The sequence below is a fragment of the Cupressus sempervirens genome, chromosome 2 (genome assembly GCF_028749045.1).
Source record: "Cupressus sempervirens isolate cs-2001-9-10 chromosome 2, ASM2874904v1, whole genome shotgun sequence".
Lineage (NCBI taxonomy): Eukaryota > Viridiplantae > Streptophyta > Pinopsida > Cupressales > Cupressaceae > Cupressus > Cupressus sempervirens.
Window position 1 is genome coordinate 99,573,215 of NC_143119.1, and position 21,872 is coordinate 99,595,086.

The 21,872-nt window shown below is 33.4% G+C and overlaps 1 pseudogene; it reads right to left on the reverse strand.

Annotated features, from left to right (window-relative positions):
- Nucleotides 1-252: 252 nt before the first annotated feature.
- On the reverse strand, nt 253-21,531 carry LOC149571220 (26S proteasome regulatory subunit S10B homolog B-like; annotated as a pseudogene).
- Nucleotides 21,532-21,872: the final 341 nt, after the last annotated feature.

Below are 21,872 nucleotides of genomic sequence, written 5' to 3' on the forward strand. Positions count from 1 at the left end.
ACATTATCAAAAAAAATTGGTAGCTTTGGTATTCTATTTTTAGACCCTACCATTAAAAAAAACTCTAGAGGTGTAGGCATCCAGACACACCCTAAATCTTGTTCCGACTCATGGGCTAGAGGGCAAGGCTTGAATCAACATTTTAAGATTTTTTAAAGCATGATTGAAGTCATTGAAATAATATGGATCGTATTGGAGATTCAAATAATGCCTAATAGCATTACAGAAAAATTTTAAAAATAAAAGTGTGACTTAAGTCTTAAGCAAAATAAGGACCACACTGGTGCAATGATCGCATTGTCTACCACTTGAACATACAAGATTGTACAAATAAGGCCAAACATAACTTTTGTATGTTTGTTTTGAATTAAAAAATAGATATTTAATGCATAGATCAACTCTTGAACAACTTGACGGTAGTTTCTTTTCTTCATTCAACTTGCAAACAACCTTAATGGAAAAGATAAGTACAAGTTACAAGCCAAAGAGCACAAGCAACTCCAATTTTATAAATGCCAAACAGAATGGGAAAGAAAATTCACTTTCATAAAATCTTCCTAGATTGCATAATCACACTCTACACGGATGGCTACCATACTAGCTTTTGTACAAATGTTATGAAGATCTGCTCCATTGAAGCCTTTCTAAAAGTCAAAATAATCTCAGCTATACAGTAATTAATCAAACAACAATTACCAACTCTATAACATACCAGTGGAGTATAGGATAACAACTCAAATATATTCGATAAATTTTAGATTATTAATGAAGCAGACCAAGACCTCGGCAAGCTTTACAACAACTTCTTAATCTATGTCTCCATGATTTGCAATCCCTGTAGCATGTATTTTTAGTACTTCCATTCTTTCTTGTTCATTTAGAAGTAAAATCTCAATCTTTCTATCCAAACGGCCAGGTTTTAGTAGGGTTGGGTCTAGAACATTAGGACGATTTGTTGCCATGATCATTTTTACCTACATTTAATGTTCAAATTACCAATATTTTTAGGTTACAATGAGAAATAGACTACCTTAAAGAAACATAAATAAGTTAAATAACATAGTTTCTTATTTAATGTAGTTGATTGACAATTATAGAAACTTCATTACCTTAAAACACAATACCTTTCCTAATTGATCAAAACGATCTAGTTGGTTAAGAAATTCCATTAAAGTTTTTTGAATTTCTCAATCAACACTTGTTCCTTCACTAAAATAGTGTTCACTGATTGCATCAATTTCATCCATAGATATGATGCATGGCTATGACAAAGCCCCACTATAACATAAAAAATTTCATTTATATTAATCAGAATACTTTTTAGTAGATTGTAATACAATTACTAAGAGGAATAGGGTTGCAAGCATATAGAGAAATACTTTTTAGTGTCAATATGTTCAAATTCTTAGATGTGATGAGTTAATAATTCAACATACACAATGTTTTGAAAAAAAAAAAACTATTATTATATAAAAACAAAATATTAGTATTTGTAATTATATTAACAAACACCAAAAATTAGTCTTTTTGATGTTCAAATGAATAACAAGTCATGCCTGGTGATCCCATGCATGTAACCAAACATTTCCCTAATCAACCTTGCACTTTTTCCAACATATTTATCTATTATAGTACTTGAAACCATGTGAAAAATAGTATTACAAAAAGAAGGCATAAATAAAACCTTAGGTACAAGAAATAAGAAATTTGGATTGCATAAAAGTAAGATGGACATCAAAAAAGCTATGCTATAGTCTTAAGGAAATTGGCATCAATGTTACTAGCAATAGCTCTTGCTAATAGTGTCTTTCCCATTCTAGGAGAGCCATATAGAAGTACTCCCTAAAATTGGAGAAAAAAGAATCAACCTCTATGAAAGAATTCTAACAAGAATAAATAAAATATGCAAGTTGAACTTTACATAAACAACTAATTACCATGATTAATTTGCACCCCACACAAATTATACCTTAGGAGGTTTGATTCCAACCCTAAGAAAGAGTTCATGATTCATTAAAGGAAGTTCAATAGACTCTCTTAGCTCCTTGATTTGATTAGCTAACCCTCGTACTGCTGAGTAGCTCACATTGCCAAAATCCTCATGTAGCATATTATAAACAACAGGGTCCACGTGCATCCAATATACACAATAAAAATGATTAGCCTTTTTCTAAAAAATCCCTTCAAATATTTTGATATAATTTGTGCTTATTAACAACTTGCTGATTTGAGATTCTAATGTAAGGTACCTCACAAGGAAGAGCCCTCATTATTGTAAGTGGTGTCATGTCAAGAACAACACATGTGCCTACAGTGAGCTTATCATTATCTACCTTATTCCGACACTCAACAACATATCTTGGTCCACCACTAGCTTCCACAATTACTATACAAAGAAAAATTCATAATCCCAAAATTCACTAATACATTTGGTGCCAAATTGCAACGGTAGTTCTGTTGCAATTTTTCCATCACAACCTTGTCGTCGTCGCAATTGCAACGACGACAAGGTTGTGATGGAAAAACTGCAACAACACTACCGTTGCAATTTGGTACCAAATGTATTAGTGATTAGAAAAAGTAATTCACTTCAATAGTACAAGCATGAACAGTTAAATATTAATTTTTTCAAAATCAAACATCCACTAGAGATAGATCATAGGTGATACATATATTAGAATGATAGTGAAATAAAGTATGATCCTACCACATCCACATTCCCCTATTGGAAAAATCTGAGAAATGTAAGAATGTTTGAAGGGGATTTTTTGAAGTACCCTAAAAATTATGGGAACAATATTTCAAAATGGAAATAACAAGGATCAAGGATAGGAACAAGAGATGAGGATGCATCCAAATGGGGGATAAGAAACCTAGAAGTTAAATATGAGCATACTTATTAAATTATATCTTTTCGTCACCTTTCAAACTACATTTATGCATTTGATTGTATGTTAAACATGTAAATATCATATAGAATAATGTATGATATTGATGCAAAGTAACAAAGAAAAAACTATCTAATGGGCCTCCAAAATATGTCATTTTTACAATATTATATCTATCAGTCACCTTTCCAACAATATTTGTGCATTTTATTGCATGTCACATATGTAAATATCATGGATACTAAATGTGTGATATTGATATTAAGCAATCAAGGAAAAATAATCTAGTGGACTTCGGTTACTTTTCTAATTACACCCATGTTAAAACATGTCATACTTATTGTACTATATCATCAAATAACCTTTCCAAAACTATTTAAATAGTTGATTTCACGTAAAATATGTAAATGTCAATAGTATTGAGACAAAAATTGACAGTTGAGGAAAAACCATCTAATGGTGATTGACCAATTTTCTGAGTCTAACCATGTATGACAGTGAACCAAGTACAAATTTAAGGAAATTCTTAAGTAATAAACCAATATGCTAATATGTTTTTCTATGAACTTTATCACCTTAAAAGGAAGATAAACTATTCATACACACCAGTACATAAAAGAAAACAAGAGATTAAGGATGGAACTATATATTTCTCTATTATGGAAAAAAATGTGTATCTATAGGACATAATTACACTTCATTTGTTATTTTGAAGTGATAATAAATGGAAAAAGTTACATGGAAAAGCTAAAAATAATTCAACATGCCATCACACTCAAAAGAAATAATGAGAATAGTTCATGAGAACATTTTGAAACAATAGAATGCACAAGCACATGAATTATGGTGTATTCGTATACCCTAGAAGTTTTGTTTCTCCCTTTAAGTCTACTACCTCCTATCATATAAAGTCAATTTGTATGAAAAGATTGATTTAAAAATTTAAAAAATATATCATGAATCAATATATACTTTATAATGATCTAATATCATTTGTCTCCACTATTCAAATTCTTCTTCACATCTCCCAATTTACAACAAGAGTTATAAAATGCAATCATTCATTGAGAAAATGGAAAATTTAACAATAATAGGAGGTAAGCGTAGTCACTCATACCTTTTCCCATCATAGTGTCATAAATAAAATGTAAGATAAGACATGAAAAAATTGCCAATACAAAAATAAAGATATATAGTTGATGGAGTCCATCTTGTGATATAAGAGGAACCTTCCCCTACATCAAAATAAGAAAGGAAAAGATCATTACTTTTATTTCCATTACAAAAATAGCTCCATTTGACCTAAATATACTAGAAAAAATTTCTACCTTTGAAGCAGAATGACTAGTTGCAACCTTGTCTGTTGCCAAGCTCTGCCTTAATGGTGTTTCATGAGAAGCTATGAGCATGAGATTTCTATGTATTGAAAACATTTTAGTCTCCTCAACACTAATATCTTCTTCTTTTGAGGCCTCCTCCTTTGGACATGGAAGGAAATAGTCTCCTAAGCTCTCAGATATAACATGAGATCTCTATGTATTGAAAACATTTCAGTCTCGTCAACACTACTATCTTCTTCTTCTGAAGCCTACTCCTTTGGACATGGAAGGAAAGAGTCTCCTAAGCTCTCATATATCTAAATCTTTACAATTCTCATCTACCCAATAGTAATAAAAATTGAAATAAATCCCAACATCATCAATTCTACAAGCAATTTAGAAAAAATCAAGCTACATACTTTAGTTATGTTATTTACATTAGATCATACTTTCTAATATCTTTCTCTTATTTATATGATTAATCATAGAATCTGATCCAAAACATTGATGCAAAATTAACAACACAATCAAATATGATTGTAGATAAATAGAAACAATAGAATACCTTAGAGAGGAATAATTTGAGGCAATCCCATATAAAGCTATTCTTTTGAATACTTCATACACTACAACTAAATTTCATAAATCAATGAGTTTGACTATGGCGTCCTTCTACATTTCTTGAAACCAAGAGATTCACATAGTTGTTAGGCAATCATAGGTTAATGTTGATCTTCACTTGGTTTTGAGAATATTTTAATATTCTCTACTAATTAGGGCCAACCACATGGAGGTGGAATCTCATTTGCACCTGAGACCCCCCCACACCCCCCCCCACATCTAAATTCCCTGTTAAAATCTAAAAGTCATTCATTCTATTAATAAAATGTAACATTCATGATTATGACATGATAACATTCATTAATACATAAGTTTCATTAGAACATTCACATTAACATTAAAACATAAGCTTCATTACAACATCCACATGAACATTCAATAGAACATAAATAAAACATCTAGACATAAACATCAGTCATTATCAAATAAGTTACATAAATAAGTTACATAAGTTTACATGAATCATTTCTTTTTTGTTTTTTTGTTCTTCCCTATTCGTTGACTTTTGCAAAGGTGGGTCCTCTGCAATAACAAATAAAAGGGTTAATTTTTTTAAAATTGAGATGATTTTGAAGAACATTGTAGCACTCTTTACCCTATCCAACCACATAATCTTTCCAGATGGCTTGGACCTCAACACACTCATTGGGAACAACCTCTGTATCCCCTACAACTACAATATAAGATGTTATTCTTCATCTATCTCATCATTAGGATCATCATTGTTGTCGACATCATCACCATAACTATCTTGATTATCATCATCATCATCATCATCATCATCATCCTCCTCCTCATCATCATCATGATTAGTAGAACCATCATCATCGTGATTAGTGGAAGCATCATCATCATGATCAATAGATGCACCATTTACATAAGGAGCATCATTGACTAACTCTCGATCATAATCCATTTCTTCCTCTTCCTTGGTATCTTCTTCTTCCATCACATTATACTTTATTGGCCTTCCCCTTAGATCGTGTCTAACAACAAATGACCAACCCAGTTTATGTGGAACCTCTAAGTAAAATACCTGCTCACATTGGCTTGGAAGAAATAGGGCTCATCCCCAAATAGCTCAAACAACCTTGTATTAATTATTGGAAATCCATTCTCATGCTCAATAATAGCTCTATCAGGATCATTTTGATTGAGTCATAGTATATACCATTTGATGATGAAGAGAACTAAATTGAAGGAAAAAAGTCATAGTTAAGTATATCAATCAAAATCCCATAGTATTGATTTTGAGATTCTCAAGGATGTAAGTCATTTCTAGATGAAATATTGGTCACCTAGAAGACTGCACTTATCCCAAAATCACAAGTTCTCTTTGTGTCATCTAAATATTTGATGAAAAATTTATAACCATTGCATAACATAGACTTGTGGTTTTTTACCTACAATAATGTCAAACATGTACAAATTATTGCATCATAAGTTCAAAAACATAGAGTTGATTAACAAACTTATAAGTACCCAAACATCTCTTAAACCATATGTTAAATCTATTTCCTTTTGTGTAATATTGGGATCTCCATTACAATGAGCTTTTTTGACCAATGAAGACATGGATTTCCATTTTAATATATGAGTAGAATGTTGACATTGTTCAATCTATACCATCATCCGATCTTCATTGTTTGCAATAAACAAATGTATTCCATCTTGCTCTTTAGTAGCTGAACAAAAGTAAATAGATGACTTACAACAGATTTATTTTGAAGATTAAGAATTAATAAACTAAAATAAAATCACATAATTTATTATCTTCCACTTTACTAAATCTAGAGTTCCCCACCAAGTAATCCCCTTCACTTTTTTTAATGGAGTCATGATCCCAAATGAAATCTATATGGGTCTTTGATGCAAGATTAAGAAGATATTGAGTAATGTACACCATCATCTAGTATACCAATATCCCTCAATCATAGAACCCTCAAGATGTGATCTTTGTCAAACCAAATCCTTTAAAAATATCAAGTGTCTCTCAACCATCCACATTGACCTAGGTTGTACAAGTCCACACAATTCAATCTCCTCAACTTGGTGTATGAGGTATTGTTCTTTGCATTGAAAAAAGTTGAAGGTAAACGCTTTTGCATTTCACACATTAGTAGACAAATTATTTTCTTCCAATATTTATATCTTCTTTATGGATTTATTTATATGACAACCACCTATAAGAAATTTAAGACACAAAAACATATAAATATGAGACTTTACAATATATTACTTGTTTGATATATTGAACAAATATCACTACTTACCTCACATATTTTCTAAGATCATATATCACTTGTTTGATATTATTTTCAAATTTGTTTTAGAGTTATGGGGGTAGTACATAGTGCAAAAATTATCAACTGATCATTTCACTCTTTTCTAATGTAATATAATAAAAATTGAATGCAGTTTCAAAAATATATTGTAAATACAAAAGACCATGACTTACCTTGATGAAGGTATGCGAATCATGCATTTTTAGCCCTGGGCCAAATTCAATTTTATTTGATATAAGATTTCTTATATTTGCAACAAATCCTCTAGGAAATCAAATTTTTCATATAACTTCTTTTATGACATTACTTTGTTGCTCTGCTAATATCCAAGGAAGGGAACTTGCATTAATCCAGTCTCCATTGCTATTTGGTTCAATGATATGTTTCATTGCATGATTAGAATCATGAATGTCACAAAAATTTTTGGAAAGTTTTTCTTTTTCATTCCTTCCATCCAATATTTTCCATAGTGTCTCTATTACAGTCTTTCCAATATGCATAGTATCAATCAACTGCACAATTTGTAGTTGCTTGTAGTAGGGTAGCCTACTAAATTCTCTAGGATAACATTTTAGTCTCTTTAGAAGGTGGTCAGTAGTGATGCTTTAACGACCTCAAATTCTATTGTATTCCAACTTCCATAGGTGAGGTGTCATTCTTTGTGGCTTTGATGTAGCCTCTTCTCCCATTGAAAAGATATTTTTTAGAACTTTGATACTTATAATTTATGTGGAGGAAGTGCCTATTCTCATCAAACACCTTCTTTCTTAAAATTTTGGAATGATGATATTTCATCTTTGTACCACACATTGGAAATGAAAATTTTCCATTTTTTTGAAGACCTAAAAGATAACGATACAATTGAATTAAATATGTTCATTTTTGGAATCAGTATTATCATGTACATCTAGATTTCAGCATAACATACCATAGAAATGTGCCAACCCTAGGACATCATGAATTGTCCACACAAGCATTGCATGGAATCAAAATTGTTTTTGTTCAATTGGTCTAGAGATATCATACATAGTGAAACCATTCTATAACACTAGCAACTCATCAATAAGAGGCACAATATATATATATATATATATATATATATATATATATATTCATATCTTTCACTTGGTACTTACCTAGTTGAATGAACAACATTAGTTAATTATTGTGGCAATTTTACTCCAAGACTTATGATTACATGTAGGTAATATTAAAATAATAAAATACCTAGAACAATCATTTCCAATATAATGTGCTCCCTCTTTATTAACATACATGGATGAAGGTTATTGTTGATAACAAAAATAGGCCACACTGAGTAAATGGATATCATCTTTCCAGATGGATTGACACCATTAATTGCTAGAGAATGTGTAATGCCTCGCTAGGGAACCCAAAAGAAATTAACCTAAAGTTTCACTAAGTTTCCCAAATTTTTTTAAAAAAGTTAAAGATAATAACTTAACAACAACATATATAATATAGTGGAAGCATTAACATTCACATAAAAACATACCATAAAACAAATTACAATTCTTAAGGGTCCCATGACATTGAATCACATTTAAGTTTTAATTAATACTAAAATCAATATATAACACATCCATATTAAAGAATAACTAAAAATAAAAATTTCATTTAAACAATATACAATTACAAGATGTTGATTGGCAATAAACAAAATGCATAATCATCCACTGTGTAGATCATAGGGTATGAAAAGCTGAAATAGTATACATCATGAAATCGATTGCATCATCTTGTAAGATCTATGAAATAAAATACAATACAATAAAGTAGAATCATCTATCATAGTACATAAGAAACAAAATGAAAGAGAGTACAAAATAGGGAACTCTAGCCATGACATTGAACTATTGGATCTCAATGGTATAAGAAAATGCACTACCACCTGACCTCCTGAAACCCAAAAAGGTCCACTCCCATCATGCTAAGGAGATAAACTCTAGTCCCATATGGATAAAAAACTCAAAAGTCAAAACCAATAGCTAGGTTCAAGGAATCACTTGAAAGAAAACTATCTCAAGGTTACCAAGACACAAGTATCAACTAAACCCAAAGGCAAAAAAGATACATAGGAAATCTACTATGTAAGTGGGAAAGTGTCATTGCATGAGCCAACTCTAAGGTTACCCCAATAGCCTCTCTGGACTCTAGCCCCCTAGTGTCTTTATGTGACATCAATATCCCTTCGTATAGACAAGGCATACTAATGAGTCAACTCTAAGGTTACCCTAACAGTCTCTCAAGACTCTAGCCCCTAGTGACTTTATGCGGTACCATATCTTATTAATTCATTTTAAACCCATTTAATGAAATGTTATCACTTATTAAAACAACCTACAATGGGTTACCCAAGCAGCCTCTTTAAGGCTTTGCCCTCCATTGCAAGCCACTTCCCCAATATGACATACAAATAACCTACCCTTATCTTTGCAAAAGTAAAAGATCACAAATGACAATAAACCACACATCAGTTCTTAAGCAATCAACTAGAACTTATTGAAAAACATTACTGATCAAAATCACAAATTCCACCAATACGATCATCCTAACAAGTCTGATCCAAAATCAAGTACACATAAACCAAATCCATGTCGTAACATGACATCACCAAAAAAACAAATCACTTAATCACCTCAGTCCTATACAAGAAACTGGAAAGCAATCCAAAGATAATTGATTGAAGACTCAAAGGTTATATCAAGAATGACACATCATCCACTTGAGTTCTACACAAGAACTGGAAAGCATATCAAAATATCTATTCAAAATCATCATAGCACACACATGACACATTACCATGGTTAGGTATAGAATATCATAGTCAAAACATCATCATGACATCACATAACAAAACTCCCAAGCCTCTGGTAAACATCCTAATTGGCCAAAGCTAAGTCAAACCCTGAAAACCCAACACCAGTAAATCACACATCACATAAGGTACATACAAAAGTCATTTTCATAATTCATAAGGTTTTGAAAGACACGCAGTTAAATTTTCACTATAGGTTTCCAAGTTCTCATTTTTGTTTTCAAAACACAAAATTCAGTAACAACCAGGGTTTTAGTTTTCTTTTCCAAGTATTATTGTCTATAGAGTTTTCAATTCCAAATAGGGTTCATGTTTTCATTTTCATTTTCAAATATTACAGTTCATAACATTTTTAATTTATAGTACAAGTTTTACATTTTCATTTCATTTTAAGTCATAGATTTGCTAATGTTCTTGAGTCCGTACAAGTCTAAACACCCAGACAAATCATAAAGAAAATTGTTTTCATTTTTCAATTTATTTTTAGAATACAAGATTTGACATATGAGTAGGGTTTCAATTTTCATTTACAAAAAATCCATCCCTAAAAGTGCACCAAAAATTTCATAATGTTCATTTAATTAAATCAATATTTAATATTAAATAATCCAAATATAACTCATAGGTTTAAACCTGATAATCTATTTTCCAAAATAATATTAAATATTACTATCATAATTTTAATAATAATTATTAATCACTGACTAAAAATATTTATTATCTGATTAATAAAGTAATATTTTAATATTAAATTATTAGTAATAATAAACATTTAAATGTAATAATATTATAACTATATATTAAAATTAGTAATAATAATTTTATTACTTATTATAAAACTAAAAAATAAAATTTAATAATAAAAAAATAACTTTAAAAAAAACCAAATTGCATAACCAAATTTTTTAAAGGCATGTTGGCTTGCTGCTACAAGTAATCGTGTGCTGTTGTACGCAGCCACAAACTATTGGAGAAGTTGGGGTCCGCTCACAACAGCCACACACTGCTTGGCAGTGTCATGCCCAAAATAAAGGGCATGAACACACGTAATTTTTATTTATTTATTTAAAAGATTAATAACACCACTAAGTTTGATATGTTTGTCTCACAAGTTAAAGAATAGGTATATAGTAAGACAGAACAAGTTCTCCTATCAATAACTTGACATTCCATTTAGGTTTATAATTAAAGCGTAGAACCAAGTTATTAAATTAAACTTTTATTGTTAAATTGATTAATTAATTTAAACAATCCAAATTCAATTAATTCAAAAGATCTAGAACATTATTTCTTTTATACACTTTTTAAAATATTACACTCACAAAAAAATAATATACCAGACCCAAATAGATGATACTAAACAACTATTTAAACCAATTACATTATCTAACATCTATCATATTTTAACACAACATTGTCTATATTAAACATAGTAATTAAATCTAGTTATTTATTCGTACACCTAAAGTGTAATCTAATAATCTAATTATTTTAAAATTAAATAAATTGACTAACATAACTTAAACCTACATATTTATACAAGAGTACATCTAACATAACTTTATAACCTTTCACAACAACTTAATATCAAGCTTTACACTTATTACTATCATATTCTATTTCTAATTTAAAATTACTTAGAATAAAGTATGCTAACTATCTAACTTTAAAATATACTAATTTTAATTACTTAACAAAAAAAATCTAACTACACTTAAGTGACAAAAATCTAAAATAAAAATTACTAACTACATCACCATTTACCCCCAACATCCACTAACCTAATGGCTGGTTTATGCAAGGTTCTATGTGAATGTAGCCTTGAATCGATCACTCCCTATTGTGGTTACACTAATGACTAAATGGGGAGAGAAAGTCCAGCCTATAGAATACGAGAATGCGGGCCTGTTCTACCAAAATTGTGGTCACTTTGGACACCTTATTATGGATTGCAAGATCCAATTGCAAAAGGACAAATAGAAGGAGGGCTCTCCAAGGATTGTTTTGGAAACATTGGGAGAATCTTCTAATGCCTCAAAATAGGTTGTGGAGATTCATTCTATGGAGATTCCCCTAGTGATTTCCACTCCAGAAAAAAATGTACCTAGGGAAGGGAAAGCTTTAGAGGATAAAAATAAAATGGATGAATACCCCTTTAGAAGGGAGTTAGAGGAACTCTTGAGTTCACCCTTGGGGAGACCTAGGGATGGGACACTATTGGAGGAAGGTAAAATTGAGATTCCCCACCCTCTTCCTAGCTCCCTAGCAAATCAAGGAGGCAACAACCAACATGAAATTACAGCTGTAGGAGGTGATACTCAAGAGAGTGTGTGTACCCCATTGATGATGGCTAAAGCTTCCCCAACAGAGATAGTAGCAAAAGTGATGGAAAGCATTGATAAGGCTGATAAGGAGCTTAGCCCTACCTCACTACATGATGAGGATAATGAGGAATGGGGGGTTTAGAAAAAGAAGAGGAGTGGGGGGGGGAGACCAGATGTAGGAGCTTGTGGGACAATAGGTAGACCATCTAGCAGAGCAACTAGGACAAAGCAAGCAACAAGTGATGTGGCCAGTGGTGAGCAACTTACACTAGAGACAGTTACTAGAGGTAAAAAATGAAATTTCTCTCTTGGAATTTAAGGGGCTTAAATAACCCCCATAAGCAATATGCTTTGAAACAATACATTTTAAAGGAAAAAGTTGACTGTGTTTTAATACAAGAAACTAAAATGTCTAGTGCTAGTTTTGATAAAATAGTTAGTCATATTTGGTCGGGTGCTGAGTATCTACATAGGGATGTTGATGGTGCCTTGGGGAGTATTGTTACTATGTGGAATCTGAACTCCATGAAGGGAACTGAGGTTTGGAAGGATAAATTTTTTATATTTATTGATTTCCATTCTAGCACTCATTGTTGGAGGCTAATTAATATCTATGCTTCTAATAGCAAACTGGGAAGGAAGGAAATGCATGATAAATTGGCTAGGATTACTGAAACTATGAAGGATAAACAAATGATGTGTATGGGAGATTTTAATACCCCCCTATATCATTTAGAGAAATTGGGTGGAAACAGGGACTACCTAGAAAGCTTAGAAGACCTTAATGATTTTATGAGCAGAATGGACTTTATAGATGTAGAACTAAGAGGGAACCCATATAATTGGACTAACAATAGAAAGGGAAAGGACCTTATCCAGGTTAGATTGGATAGGTTACTGGTGACAGGGAACTGGAATAGACTTGGGAACTCTCATCTTGAGAATCTTACTAGAATTGCTTCAGATCATTCCCCTATAATCTTCCTATAGGAGGATGGTTTGAAAAGTGGGCCGAAACCTTTTAGATATGAAATAATGTGGCAGTCTCACCCAAATTTCAAGGAGAGAGTTTAAGACTAGTGGAATATAAGGATAGATGGTACTGCGATGTACAGACTAACCCAAAAACTTAACAACATAAGGAGGAATGTGAAGAGTTGGGCTAAGGATTCTTTTGGCAACTTGTTCAAAACTAAAGGTGAAGTGGAGGAAAAGCTTTAAAATTTCCAAGGTGAGATTGCAGAAGGGATCAACCTGGATAATGCAACTCAAGAAGAGGAGGAGTATAGAAAAAAGTGGAAGGATATTCTCTTGAGGGAGGAGATTTTCTGGAAACAAAGATCAAGAGTTCAATGGCTTAAGGAAGGGGATAAGAAAAATACATGCTTTCATAGGTCAGCCTCTAACCATAAAAGAAGAAACACAATTAATAGGCTGGATGAGGAAGGGGGAAGGCTCTTTAAGGATTAGGAGGAGATGGGAAAAGATGCGATGGAATACTTCAGCAAGGCTTATGTCAAGGACAATAAAGTGGCAAATCTGGTGATCAAAAGAAGCCTAATTAATACAATTCCACAGGTTCTAGTAATGGTAGAGAACAACCACATTCTTGGTAATATCACAGAGGAGGAGGTGAAATGTGTGGTGTTCTCTATGAAAGCTTATAAGGCTCTAGGTCCAAATGGGTTCCCCCCTGCATTCTTTCAACATTTTTGGGAGTTTGTTAAATCTAAATTGGTTTGGGCTACTAGAGATTTCCTTAGAATTGGAAAAATGTTAAAAAGGATCAATAAGAACTTTATTGCATTAGTGCCTAAAATCCCCACACCAATGTGCATGCTAGATTTTAGACCTATCAGTTTATGTAACACTATTTATAAGATATTTGCTAAAGTCTTGGTGAACAAAATAAAGCCTTACTTGGAAAGAATAATTGGCACTCCATAGAAAAGGTTTGTTTTGGGAAGACAGATTCTAGATGTGGCTATAATCACACATGAGGTTATTCACTCAATGGAGAAAAAAAAAAAAAAATTGGGGATGGCATTCAAATTAGATATCTCCAAGGCTTATGATAAGGTTAAGTGGGATTTCCTTTATGAGGTGCTTGAAAGAGTGGGGTTTAGTAACAAAGTTATAAACCTGATTAAAATGATGGTTGGCATAATTCAATATTTAGTTCTCCTAAATGGTTCTCCATAGGGCAACTTTGGAGTGGAAAAAGGACTAAGATAGGGTGATCCACTTCCCCCCTACCTCTTCATTATGGTTGTTGAAGTCCTAGGGAGGTCTTTCTATAAACTTGTGAATGTTGGTTGTGTTAAAGGGGTTAAGCCTACTACTATAGCCAATACTAAAGTCCTACAGAAATTTTTTGATGACACATTCCTATTTGGAGAATCTTCAATTATAGAGGCTCAAGCATGGAAGACTATACTACACAATTATGAAGAAAGCTCAGGTCAGCAAGTCAATTATCATAAGAGTAAGATTTATTTCATTAATACTAATGCCTCATTACAAAGGAGGATAAGAAATATTCTGGAATGCCAATCAGACAACCTCCTAGATACTTATCTTATATTACCATTAACCACTAAAGAAATGACTAATGAATTTTGGAACACGATAGTGGAGAGAATTCAGAGGAAACTTGCAGGATGGAAAGGAAAGATACTAAGAATGCTAGAAAACTATAGTTTCTTTCAGCTGCTCTCTAGATATTTCCCATTTATTTCTTGTACCTATTCAAAATTAACCAAAATATGGTGGAGAAGATTAAGAAGATACAAAGGAACTTCCTTTGGTTAGGGACAGAGGAGAAAAATAAAGTGAGTTTAGTCAAGTGGGAGGAGGTGTGGAAACCAAAGAATAAGAGGGGGTTGGGAGTTAGAAGACTTCAAGACCTTAACAAGGCTCTCCTTATAAAGATTGGCTGGAGATTAGGAGAAGACAATACGGATTGGGGTAATATTATGAAAGTTAAATATCTGTCGAATTGCCCTTTCAATTGGAATCTATTTAATAATGACCTCCTAGGAGGGTCTAAAATTTGGATGAACATAATCAAAAGTAGAGGATTATTAAGGGAAGGGACAAGGTGGATTGTGGGAAATGGTTTTAGTATCATATTTTGAGAAGACAAGTGGATGGGAGGGAAACCATTGGTTTTTAGCAAATTTAGAAGGATAATGGAGTTACTTAAGGAAGATGTGGAAAGTAAAGTTGGAGATTATATTGATCAGGGGAGGAAGTGGAGGAAGCTTCATAAGGAAACATACTCTAAAGAGGACATTCAACTTCTTAAAGAATTGGAAGAGTTGATTGGAGAACAAAGATTATCGGTACTATTCTAGGAGGATACTACGGCTTGGGATTTAACTCCAAGTGGTAGCTTTATAGTTAAATTGGCCTACATACACCTATTTAGAAAGGATCCATGCCTACAATTGTGGAGTAAGGTTTGGATTAGTGACCTTATTCCTAAAATTAATTTCTTCTGGTAGACAGCTCAGCATGGCAAAATTTTAACTCTAGACAATTTGAAAAGAAGAAGCTTTTATGTTACAAACTATTGCTATCTCTGTAAGGAAAAGGAGGAAACCATTACCCACCCATTTTTGGAATGCTAGTTTTCCTTAGAGATTTGGAATAGGGTCTGGGGGAGATTTGGGTTGAATTGGGTTATGAAAGATAATCTGGGACAATTTGTGGATAATTGGAGCTATCCCTTTGTTCACCCTAGATTGAATTTTCTATGGAAGATTGTTCCACCATATATTTGTTGGCACATATGGAAAGAAAGAAATAATAGAATATTTAGGTAGGAGAATAAACTGGTGGAGGTGGTCTTTTGAATAATGGAGAAATTTTTGAAGGAAAATTTAAGAGTGACTAAATGTAAGACGCTAAAGGAGGAACCAAGAAGACAAGAAGGACTCATTGCTGAAAATTGGGGCTGTCATGAGGCTTTTTTCCTTTTTGATAACTCAAAAATGATGAAGAGACAAAAAATGAGATGGAGACCACCTACCCTTGCACATTATAAACTAAATTTCGATGGTGTTACTAGAGGAAGTATAGGAGTAGTGGGAGGAGTGTTGCGGGACTGGAATGGTGATGTGTTGTTGGTCTATGCTGGGAAAGTGCGAAATGGAAGCACTAATCTGGTTGAGGCAATGGCATTGTTTTGGGGCCTTCAATTGATTAGGGAAATGAAAATTAAGGAAATAACAACTGAGGGGAACTCCAAATTAATCATTGATATGGTTAAGGGAGCCTCCCAACCAGGATGGAGTATTTGAAATATCATTATGGATATTAAAAAAATTCTAGAAGGGATGGAAAGTTTCCACCTGCATCACATTTATAGGGAGGGAAATAAGGTGGTAGACACGGTGGTTTCTATGGGGTTTAAAAAAACAATAATCATGTGCTAGAAGAATATGGTAGATCTCAATGATGATATTAAGTCATTGATAACCAAGGAAAGAGGCGAGAATATTATTATTAAATTTAGAGTCTGGACCAATTTTGGCAATTATGTGATGAAGTCTACTAAATTTAACAAAGGTTTATTAGAAATGAGAAGACGTGGCTATACAAACAAAAAAGGGAGTGAATTCAAATTAAGAGGGATGTCATTTCATAATTATGATAACACATCGCAGATTTCAAATTACTCCCCAATTAAAAGTACGAAAGATATCATTTATCAGTCTGTCAGAGATTTTTGGGGTGTGAAAATTATGATGCTATACAATCACAAATCCCATAATGAATTTGCATGGGATTTAGAAACTTATCAAGCACGAGTCTGGAAAATTTTTAGTTTATTGTTAAAGGGCTTAAGGTGAATAGTAGTTGCAGAGATATCATAGAAAAGGAAATTCAAATGCACATTACTGAAGAAAGGGAGGCATAAATTGGTGGAATTGATATGGGTGGGGACCTAAATAGGCTAGAGCCCACGAAGATAGAGAACTTCAAAGATAGGATGGCCACTTGATTTCTACTGAAAGAAGGGGGTTTTCTACCCTACATGTAGTCGATGGTGGGGTACGACGAGAATTACGCCCTCTAATTTGTTAATGGGTGGAACAACTACAAGGTCACCATTAATGGAATCACCTTCCAAGTGACTAAGGAAGTGATTGCCATGGTGACTGGCTTTTCAATGAAGGGGAGAAAATGGAGGAAGGTCACTAAAACTGTAGATGAGGCTAGTATGAATAATTTCTTTGCAGAGGATGAGGAGTAGGTTCGATATAGAGGAGGGTTTAAAAGGAACAAGCTACCAACCCCATGGGACAATGTGTGCTTGGTTCTCATGAGGTATATAACGTTGGAGGGCAGGTTTGGTGTCTATTACTACTACCATTTCCCTTTGCTAAATCATTTTAGAAATAGAGATTTCATTTCTATCACATTTTATCTTCTGTATTCTCTTGAGGATATGGTAGCAGATATTAGAGAAAAGAGAAGGGGCAAAACTATACCATAATCCATCAAGGCCTAATTTTTTGCCTCTACTAGTTTTACCTTGCCTTGTGTCCCCTAAGGGTGGTGGTGGTTGATAACTAGCATCACCGCTAGAATTCACCCTCAAGCACTAGTACAAGAACTAAAATTCACACCCCTCGCCCCTCCCCTTGTCAGGAAAACAAGAAAAAGAAAAAATGTGATACAAATTTGGAACAAAAGGGTAATAAAAAGATAAAAGTTAAAAAACCCATAGAGGTGGTTGAAGAGTATTCAGAGGAGGAGACTAGAGGTAAGGCAAAGAGGAGATCTGGAAGACTTGTCCAATACCAAGCAAGGCATAAATAGAAATCCAATAGATTCAGGGTGGAGGAGATTGAGGAGGAAAGCTCAGAAAATAAAAAAGAAGAAAGGGAGGATGAAGATGAAGAAGGTAAGGAGGGGATGGAAAGAAGTATGAATTCAAAAGACAATTCTATTGATAATGCACAGACTCATGTTTTTGTTGGTAATGTTGCTACCATAAAGATCACACATGTGTCCGCAAGCTTCTCCCTCCAGCCCATAACCTTCTATAAAGAAAGTAGCAAAATGGATCCCTCACCCATAACTATCTCATTTCCAACAAAGGAAAATTCTACGATTTTTACTAATCCAAAGGTTTTGTAGGATGAAATCTAGGTCTAGGAAATCAGGGAGGAAGCAAAGAAGGTGGAAATGAAAACCAAGGAAGAGATCAAGGAGTAGGTGGAGCAGTATGCCAAATTGGAGAAGAGTATTAAAGTTTTAGAGGAAGGGTTCTTTACCTTCTCTAAATTTACCCTCAAAGTCACCCACATCGTAGCCACCACCCTCTAGTTGCTAGCATAGGAAAAGGAGGATATGGGAATGGATATGGAGGGCCATAAGCTACTCTTCAAATTCCTTGATGATGACTAGTATTAGATTCTACTGGCTACGAAGGGGAAGGAGAAAAAAGAAAATTGAGCTTTTTAGTTTAATGGGATCCTCAGATCCAAGACCTTTTTTTTATCTGTTGTTTCTAGTTTTGCTGGTATCTAGCTGTAATTAAGACTTGGGGTTGGTCTGTTATGCTAATAGTTATCTTGATGAACGTCTGTAATATTAGATCTTCTAGACTTTTTAGTTTAGCTATTCCCAGTATTATGCTTATTAGTTACTAGTTGATGGATTTTTGGTGTTTTTGAAGCTTTAGTTAGTTTTTTGTTTGCTAGTGGACATTGTTGGTAATGTGCTGGTTACCAACTTTTTGCTTGTAAGGGTCTACCCCCTTGTTTTGATCGCTTTATATTTCAAAAAAATTATCTACTAACTTAACTTATTAAATTTTATAAATTAAATATAACACTTAACTACGTTAATATAAAAATATTTAAAATCAAACTAACTAAACAAAACATATCCCAAACAATACTAACTAAATAAAATAATAGTAAAAATTACTAACATCTAACATTACTAACCTATTTACCTAACCCCATACTACCCAAGAACTTTTTAAAGGATGAGGCTTGCTAACCTAAGCAGCCCAAGCATTGACCAAGGACAAGGCAAACTGGCCCATGTTTGCCATGCACTGCCCAAGATTACCTACCAGGAAGGAATGCATGGAAAAAGGTTTGGGGTTTGGTTTTTAAAAAGTTTAAAAGATTAGTATGCTATGCAAAGTCATTTTGACTTTTAAATTTTTAAATTACACCCCCTTCCACTTGCATGGTCCGTCCAAGATGAAGGGACAGGAGGGTGATATCAGAAATGATGTCATGATAAGGGGGAAGTTAAGTTTAGAAAGTTTTCTAGGCGAGAATAAGATAGAGACAAACAATTATGTCATAAAGTTTCTTTCTTTGTTTATTTAATTTCTAAGGTTAATTTGATTTAAGAAAACGATTTTAAAGGAGGATCTTAAATGGAATATTCTCTATTATCTAAAGGAATTAAAAAAAAAATCTCATACAAAATCTAGAGAGCATTTTTGCTGTAGGGAGAGGTATTTTTTTTCAAGTTTACAATAGGAAAAATACAGATATCCAATCAATGTTTACAACTCAAATCTTGATATTTTTTCCAAACCATCAACCTAATTTTAATAATTCCAATTACAAATCCTCAAATTAACAAGGGTTTCAATCCCTCCATTTATTACAAATGATTTTTAAAATGAAGAGCAATAAAAACACAAACAAGGGTTTCATATTTCCAAATCATATACAAAGGTTTCTTAGATGAAGAATGACAAAATCAAATACAAGGGTTTCAAATTTGATTTTGTTGGTGTGAATAAGAGTTTACTATTTACACTTTACTTAAGTTTACTTAGGTTAATGCATTATTTTATTATTTATTTAGGTGAGACACTTAGGAGTTTGCGTACTCTCATCAGTTGTCTTGTTGCCAACACTAGAGTAAGCAACTCTAATTCAGCACATGGTGTCTACAACACTGGAGTTTGCATCATTCACTGAGTTGTCATGTAGACAACATAGTTATTCACACTCTCATTTTAGCACATGTTGTCTACAACATTATTTTGCATGCTACACCTTTGTAGGCTTATCCTCTCATCATCGCACTTACTCCCATGCTTAATGGAGGATAACCCATATCTGGTGGACATGTGCCTAGTTGTATGACTTATCATGTTGTTGACTTCTATGTTTTCTAGAAGCTTTCTAGATTCCTTTATATACAGGCACTCCTAGTGTACTCTCAATGCAATATTGAATGAATATATCATTATTCTGATCATACTCTTTCTGGTCTACTATAGTGCTTGTGTTTGAGTTCCTTGGTCTTGGGTGAATTTACCATAAGACAAATTCTTACATGATATCAGAGCTTGAGGACATTCTCTTCACATAGCTATTCAAGACCATAGTTGCTTCAGCACCTCAAGCCAAATTTGGAGAATTTGCAAAAATTGGGAGCATCTAGAGCCAAATCTGACCTTGCCATTGCATCTGGAACATCGATTCAATGAAGATTGACTATAAATTTTCCTATGCTGGGCTAAAGTTGATCGTGAGGCAATTATTTTTTTGCAAACCGGCACTCGAAGGCACTGACTTGCAAACTAGGTATGATGTATTTGATCTACACATTTTAATTGTTTCAGTTTTGAATTTAATTCCTTCTCTAAATTTTTTTTTGAATTGGTATTTTTTTCACCCAATCAGGCTAGTAGAGAATTTTTTTTGTACAGTTAGGAAATGACACCCCAACCTTGCAATTTGGGAGGGATTTTTCATTTATTTGGTGGCCTATTCACATTATCTAACAAATTTTGGATTAAATCTAGTGGTACTGGAATATTCCAAATTTAGCCACATAGCTCATCGAATCTTAGCGCCTAGCCGAGCCCCAACAATCAACGACCAATATTCAACCCTCGATCCTACATTTTATTTTCCACCCATGGCATGAGTGTTTTAAACTCTTTATGAAGTGCTATTCCCACCAATGTGGGATAAATAGAAAAAATCCTACAGCTGTTTGTGAGCTTTCCAGTGGAGAACATCTCCTGGTGGTAGAACAAACCCGACAACTAGAAAACATATACTGGCACTGCTGCATCAAGTTTCTCGATGATGGTAGACATTTTAGCTCAACATTGTGATAGATAGTGCATGAATATTCTATCACATGCATCAACATTCTGCTCCTCCTTCTGCCACGCAAACTACCAGCAGTCACACACACGTCAGCAAAGCGAGACCTATCCTCCTGCCACCTCATCATACAGTCAACACCCATGTCTGCAGCTAATTGGCAGTCTATACACCAACTCAGCAGACCCAGTTAGCAAATCTATACACTAGGTCAGCGAACACATGGATTTTCCATAATTTTTTGTGCTACTGACATCATGATGATGTCATGTTGACAGCATCACAAGGGTTGTAGTTGCTGACACCATCAATTTTATGACTCTAAATTTGATGGCCATCTAACCATCATTCCAAGGAAAATAGAACTATTGTGACAACTATATGATCGTCAAATTTAACCCTGTCCTTTGCTGATGCAACTCCTCTTCAGATTGATTTTTGATTTTACAGTTTGACTTTGGGAGGCCATATCTTAGTCATCCAAAC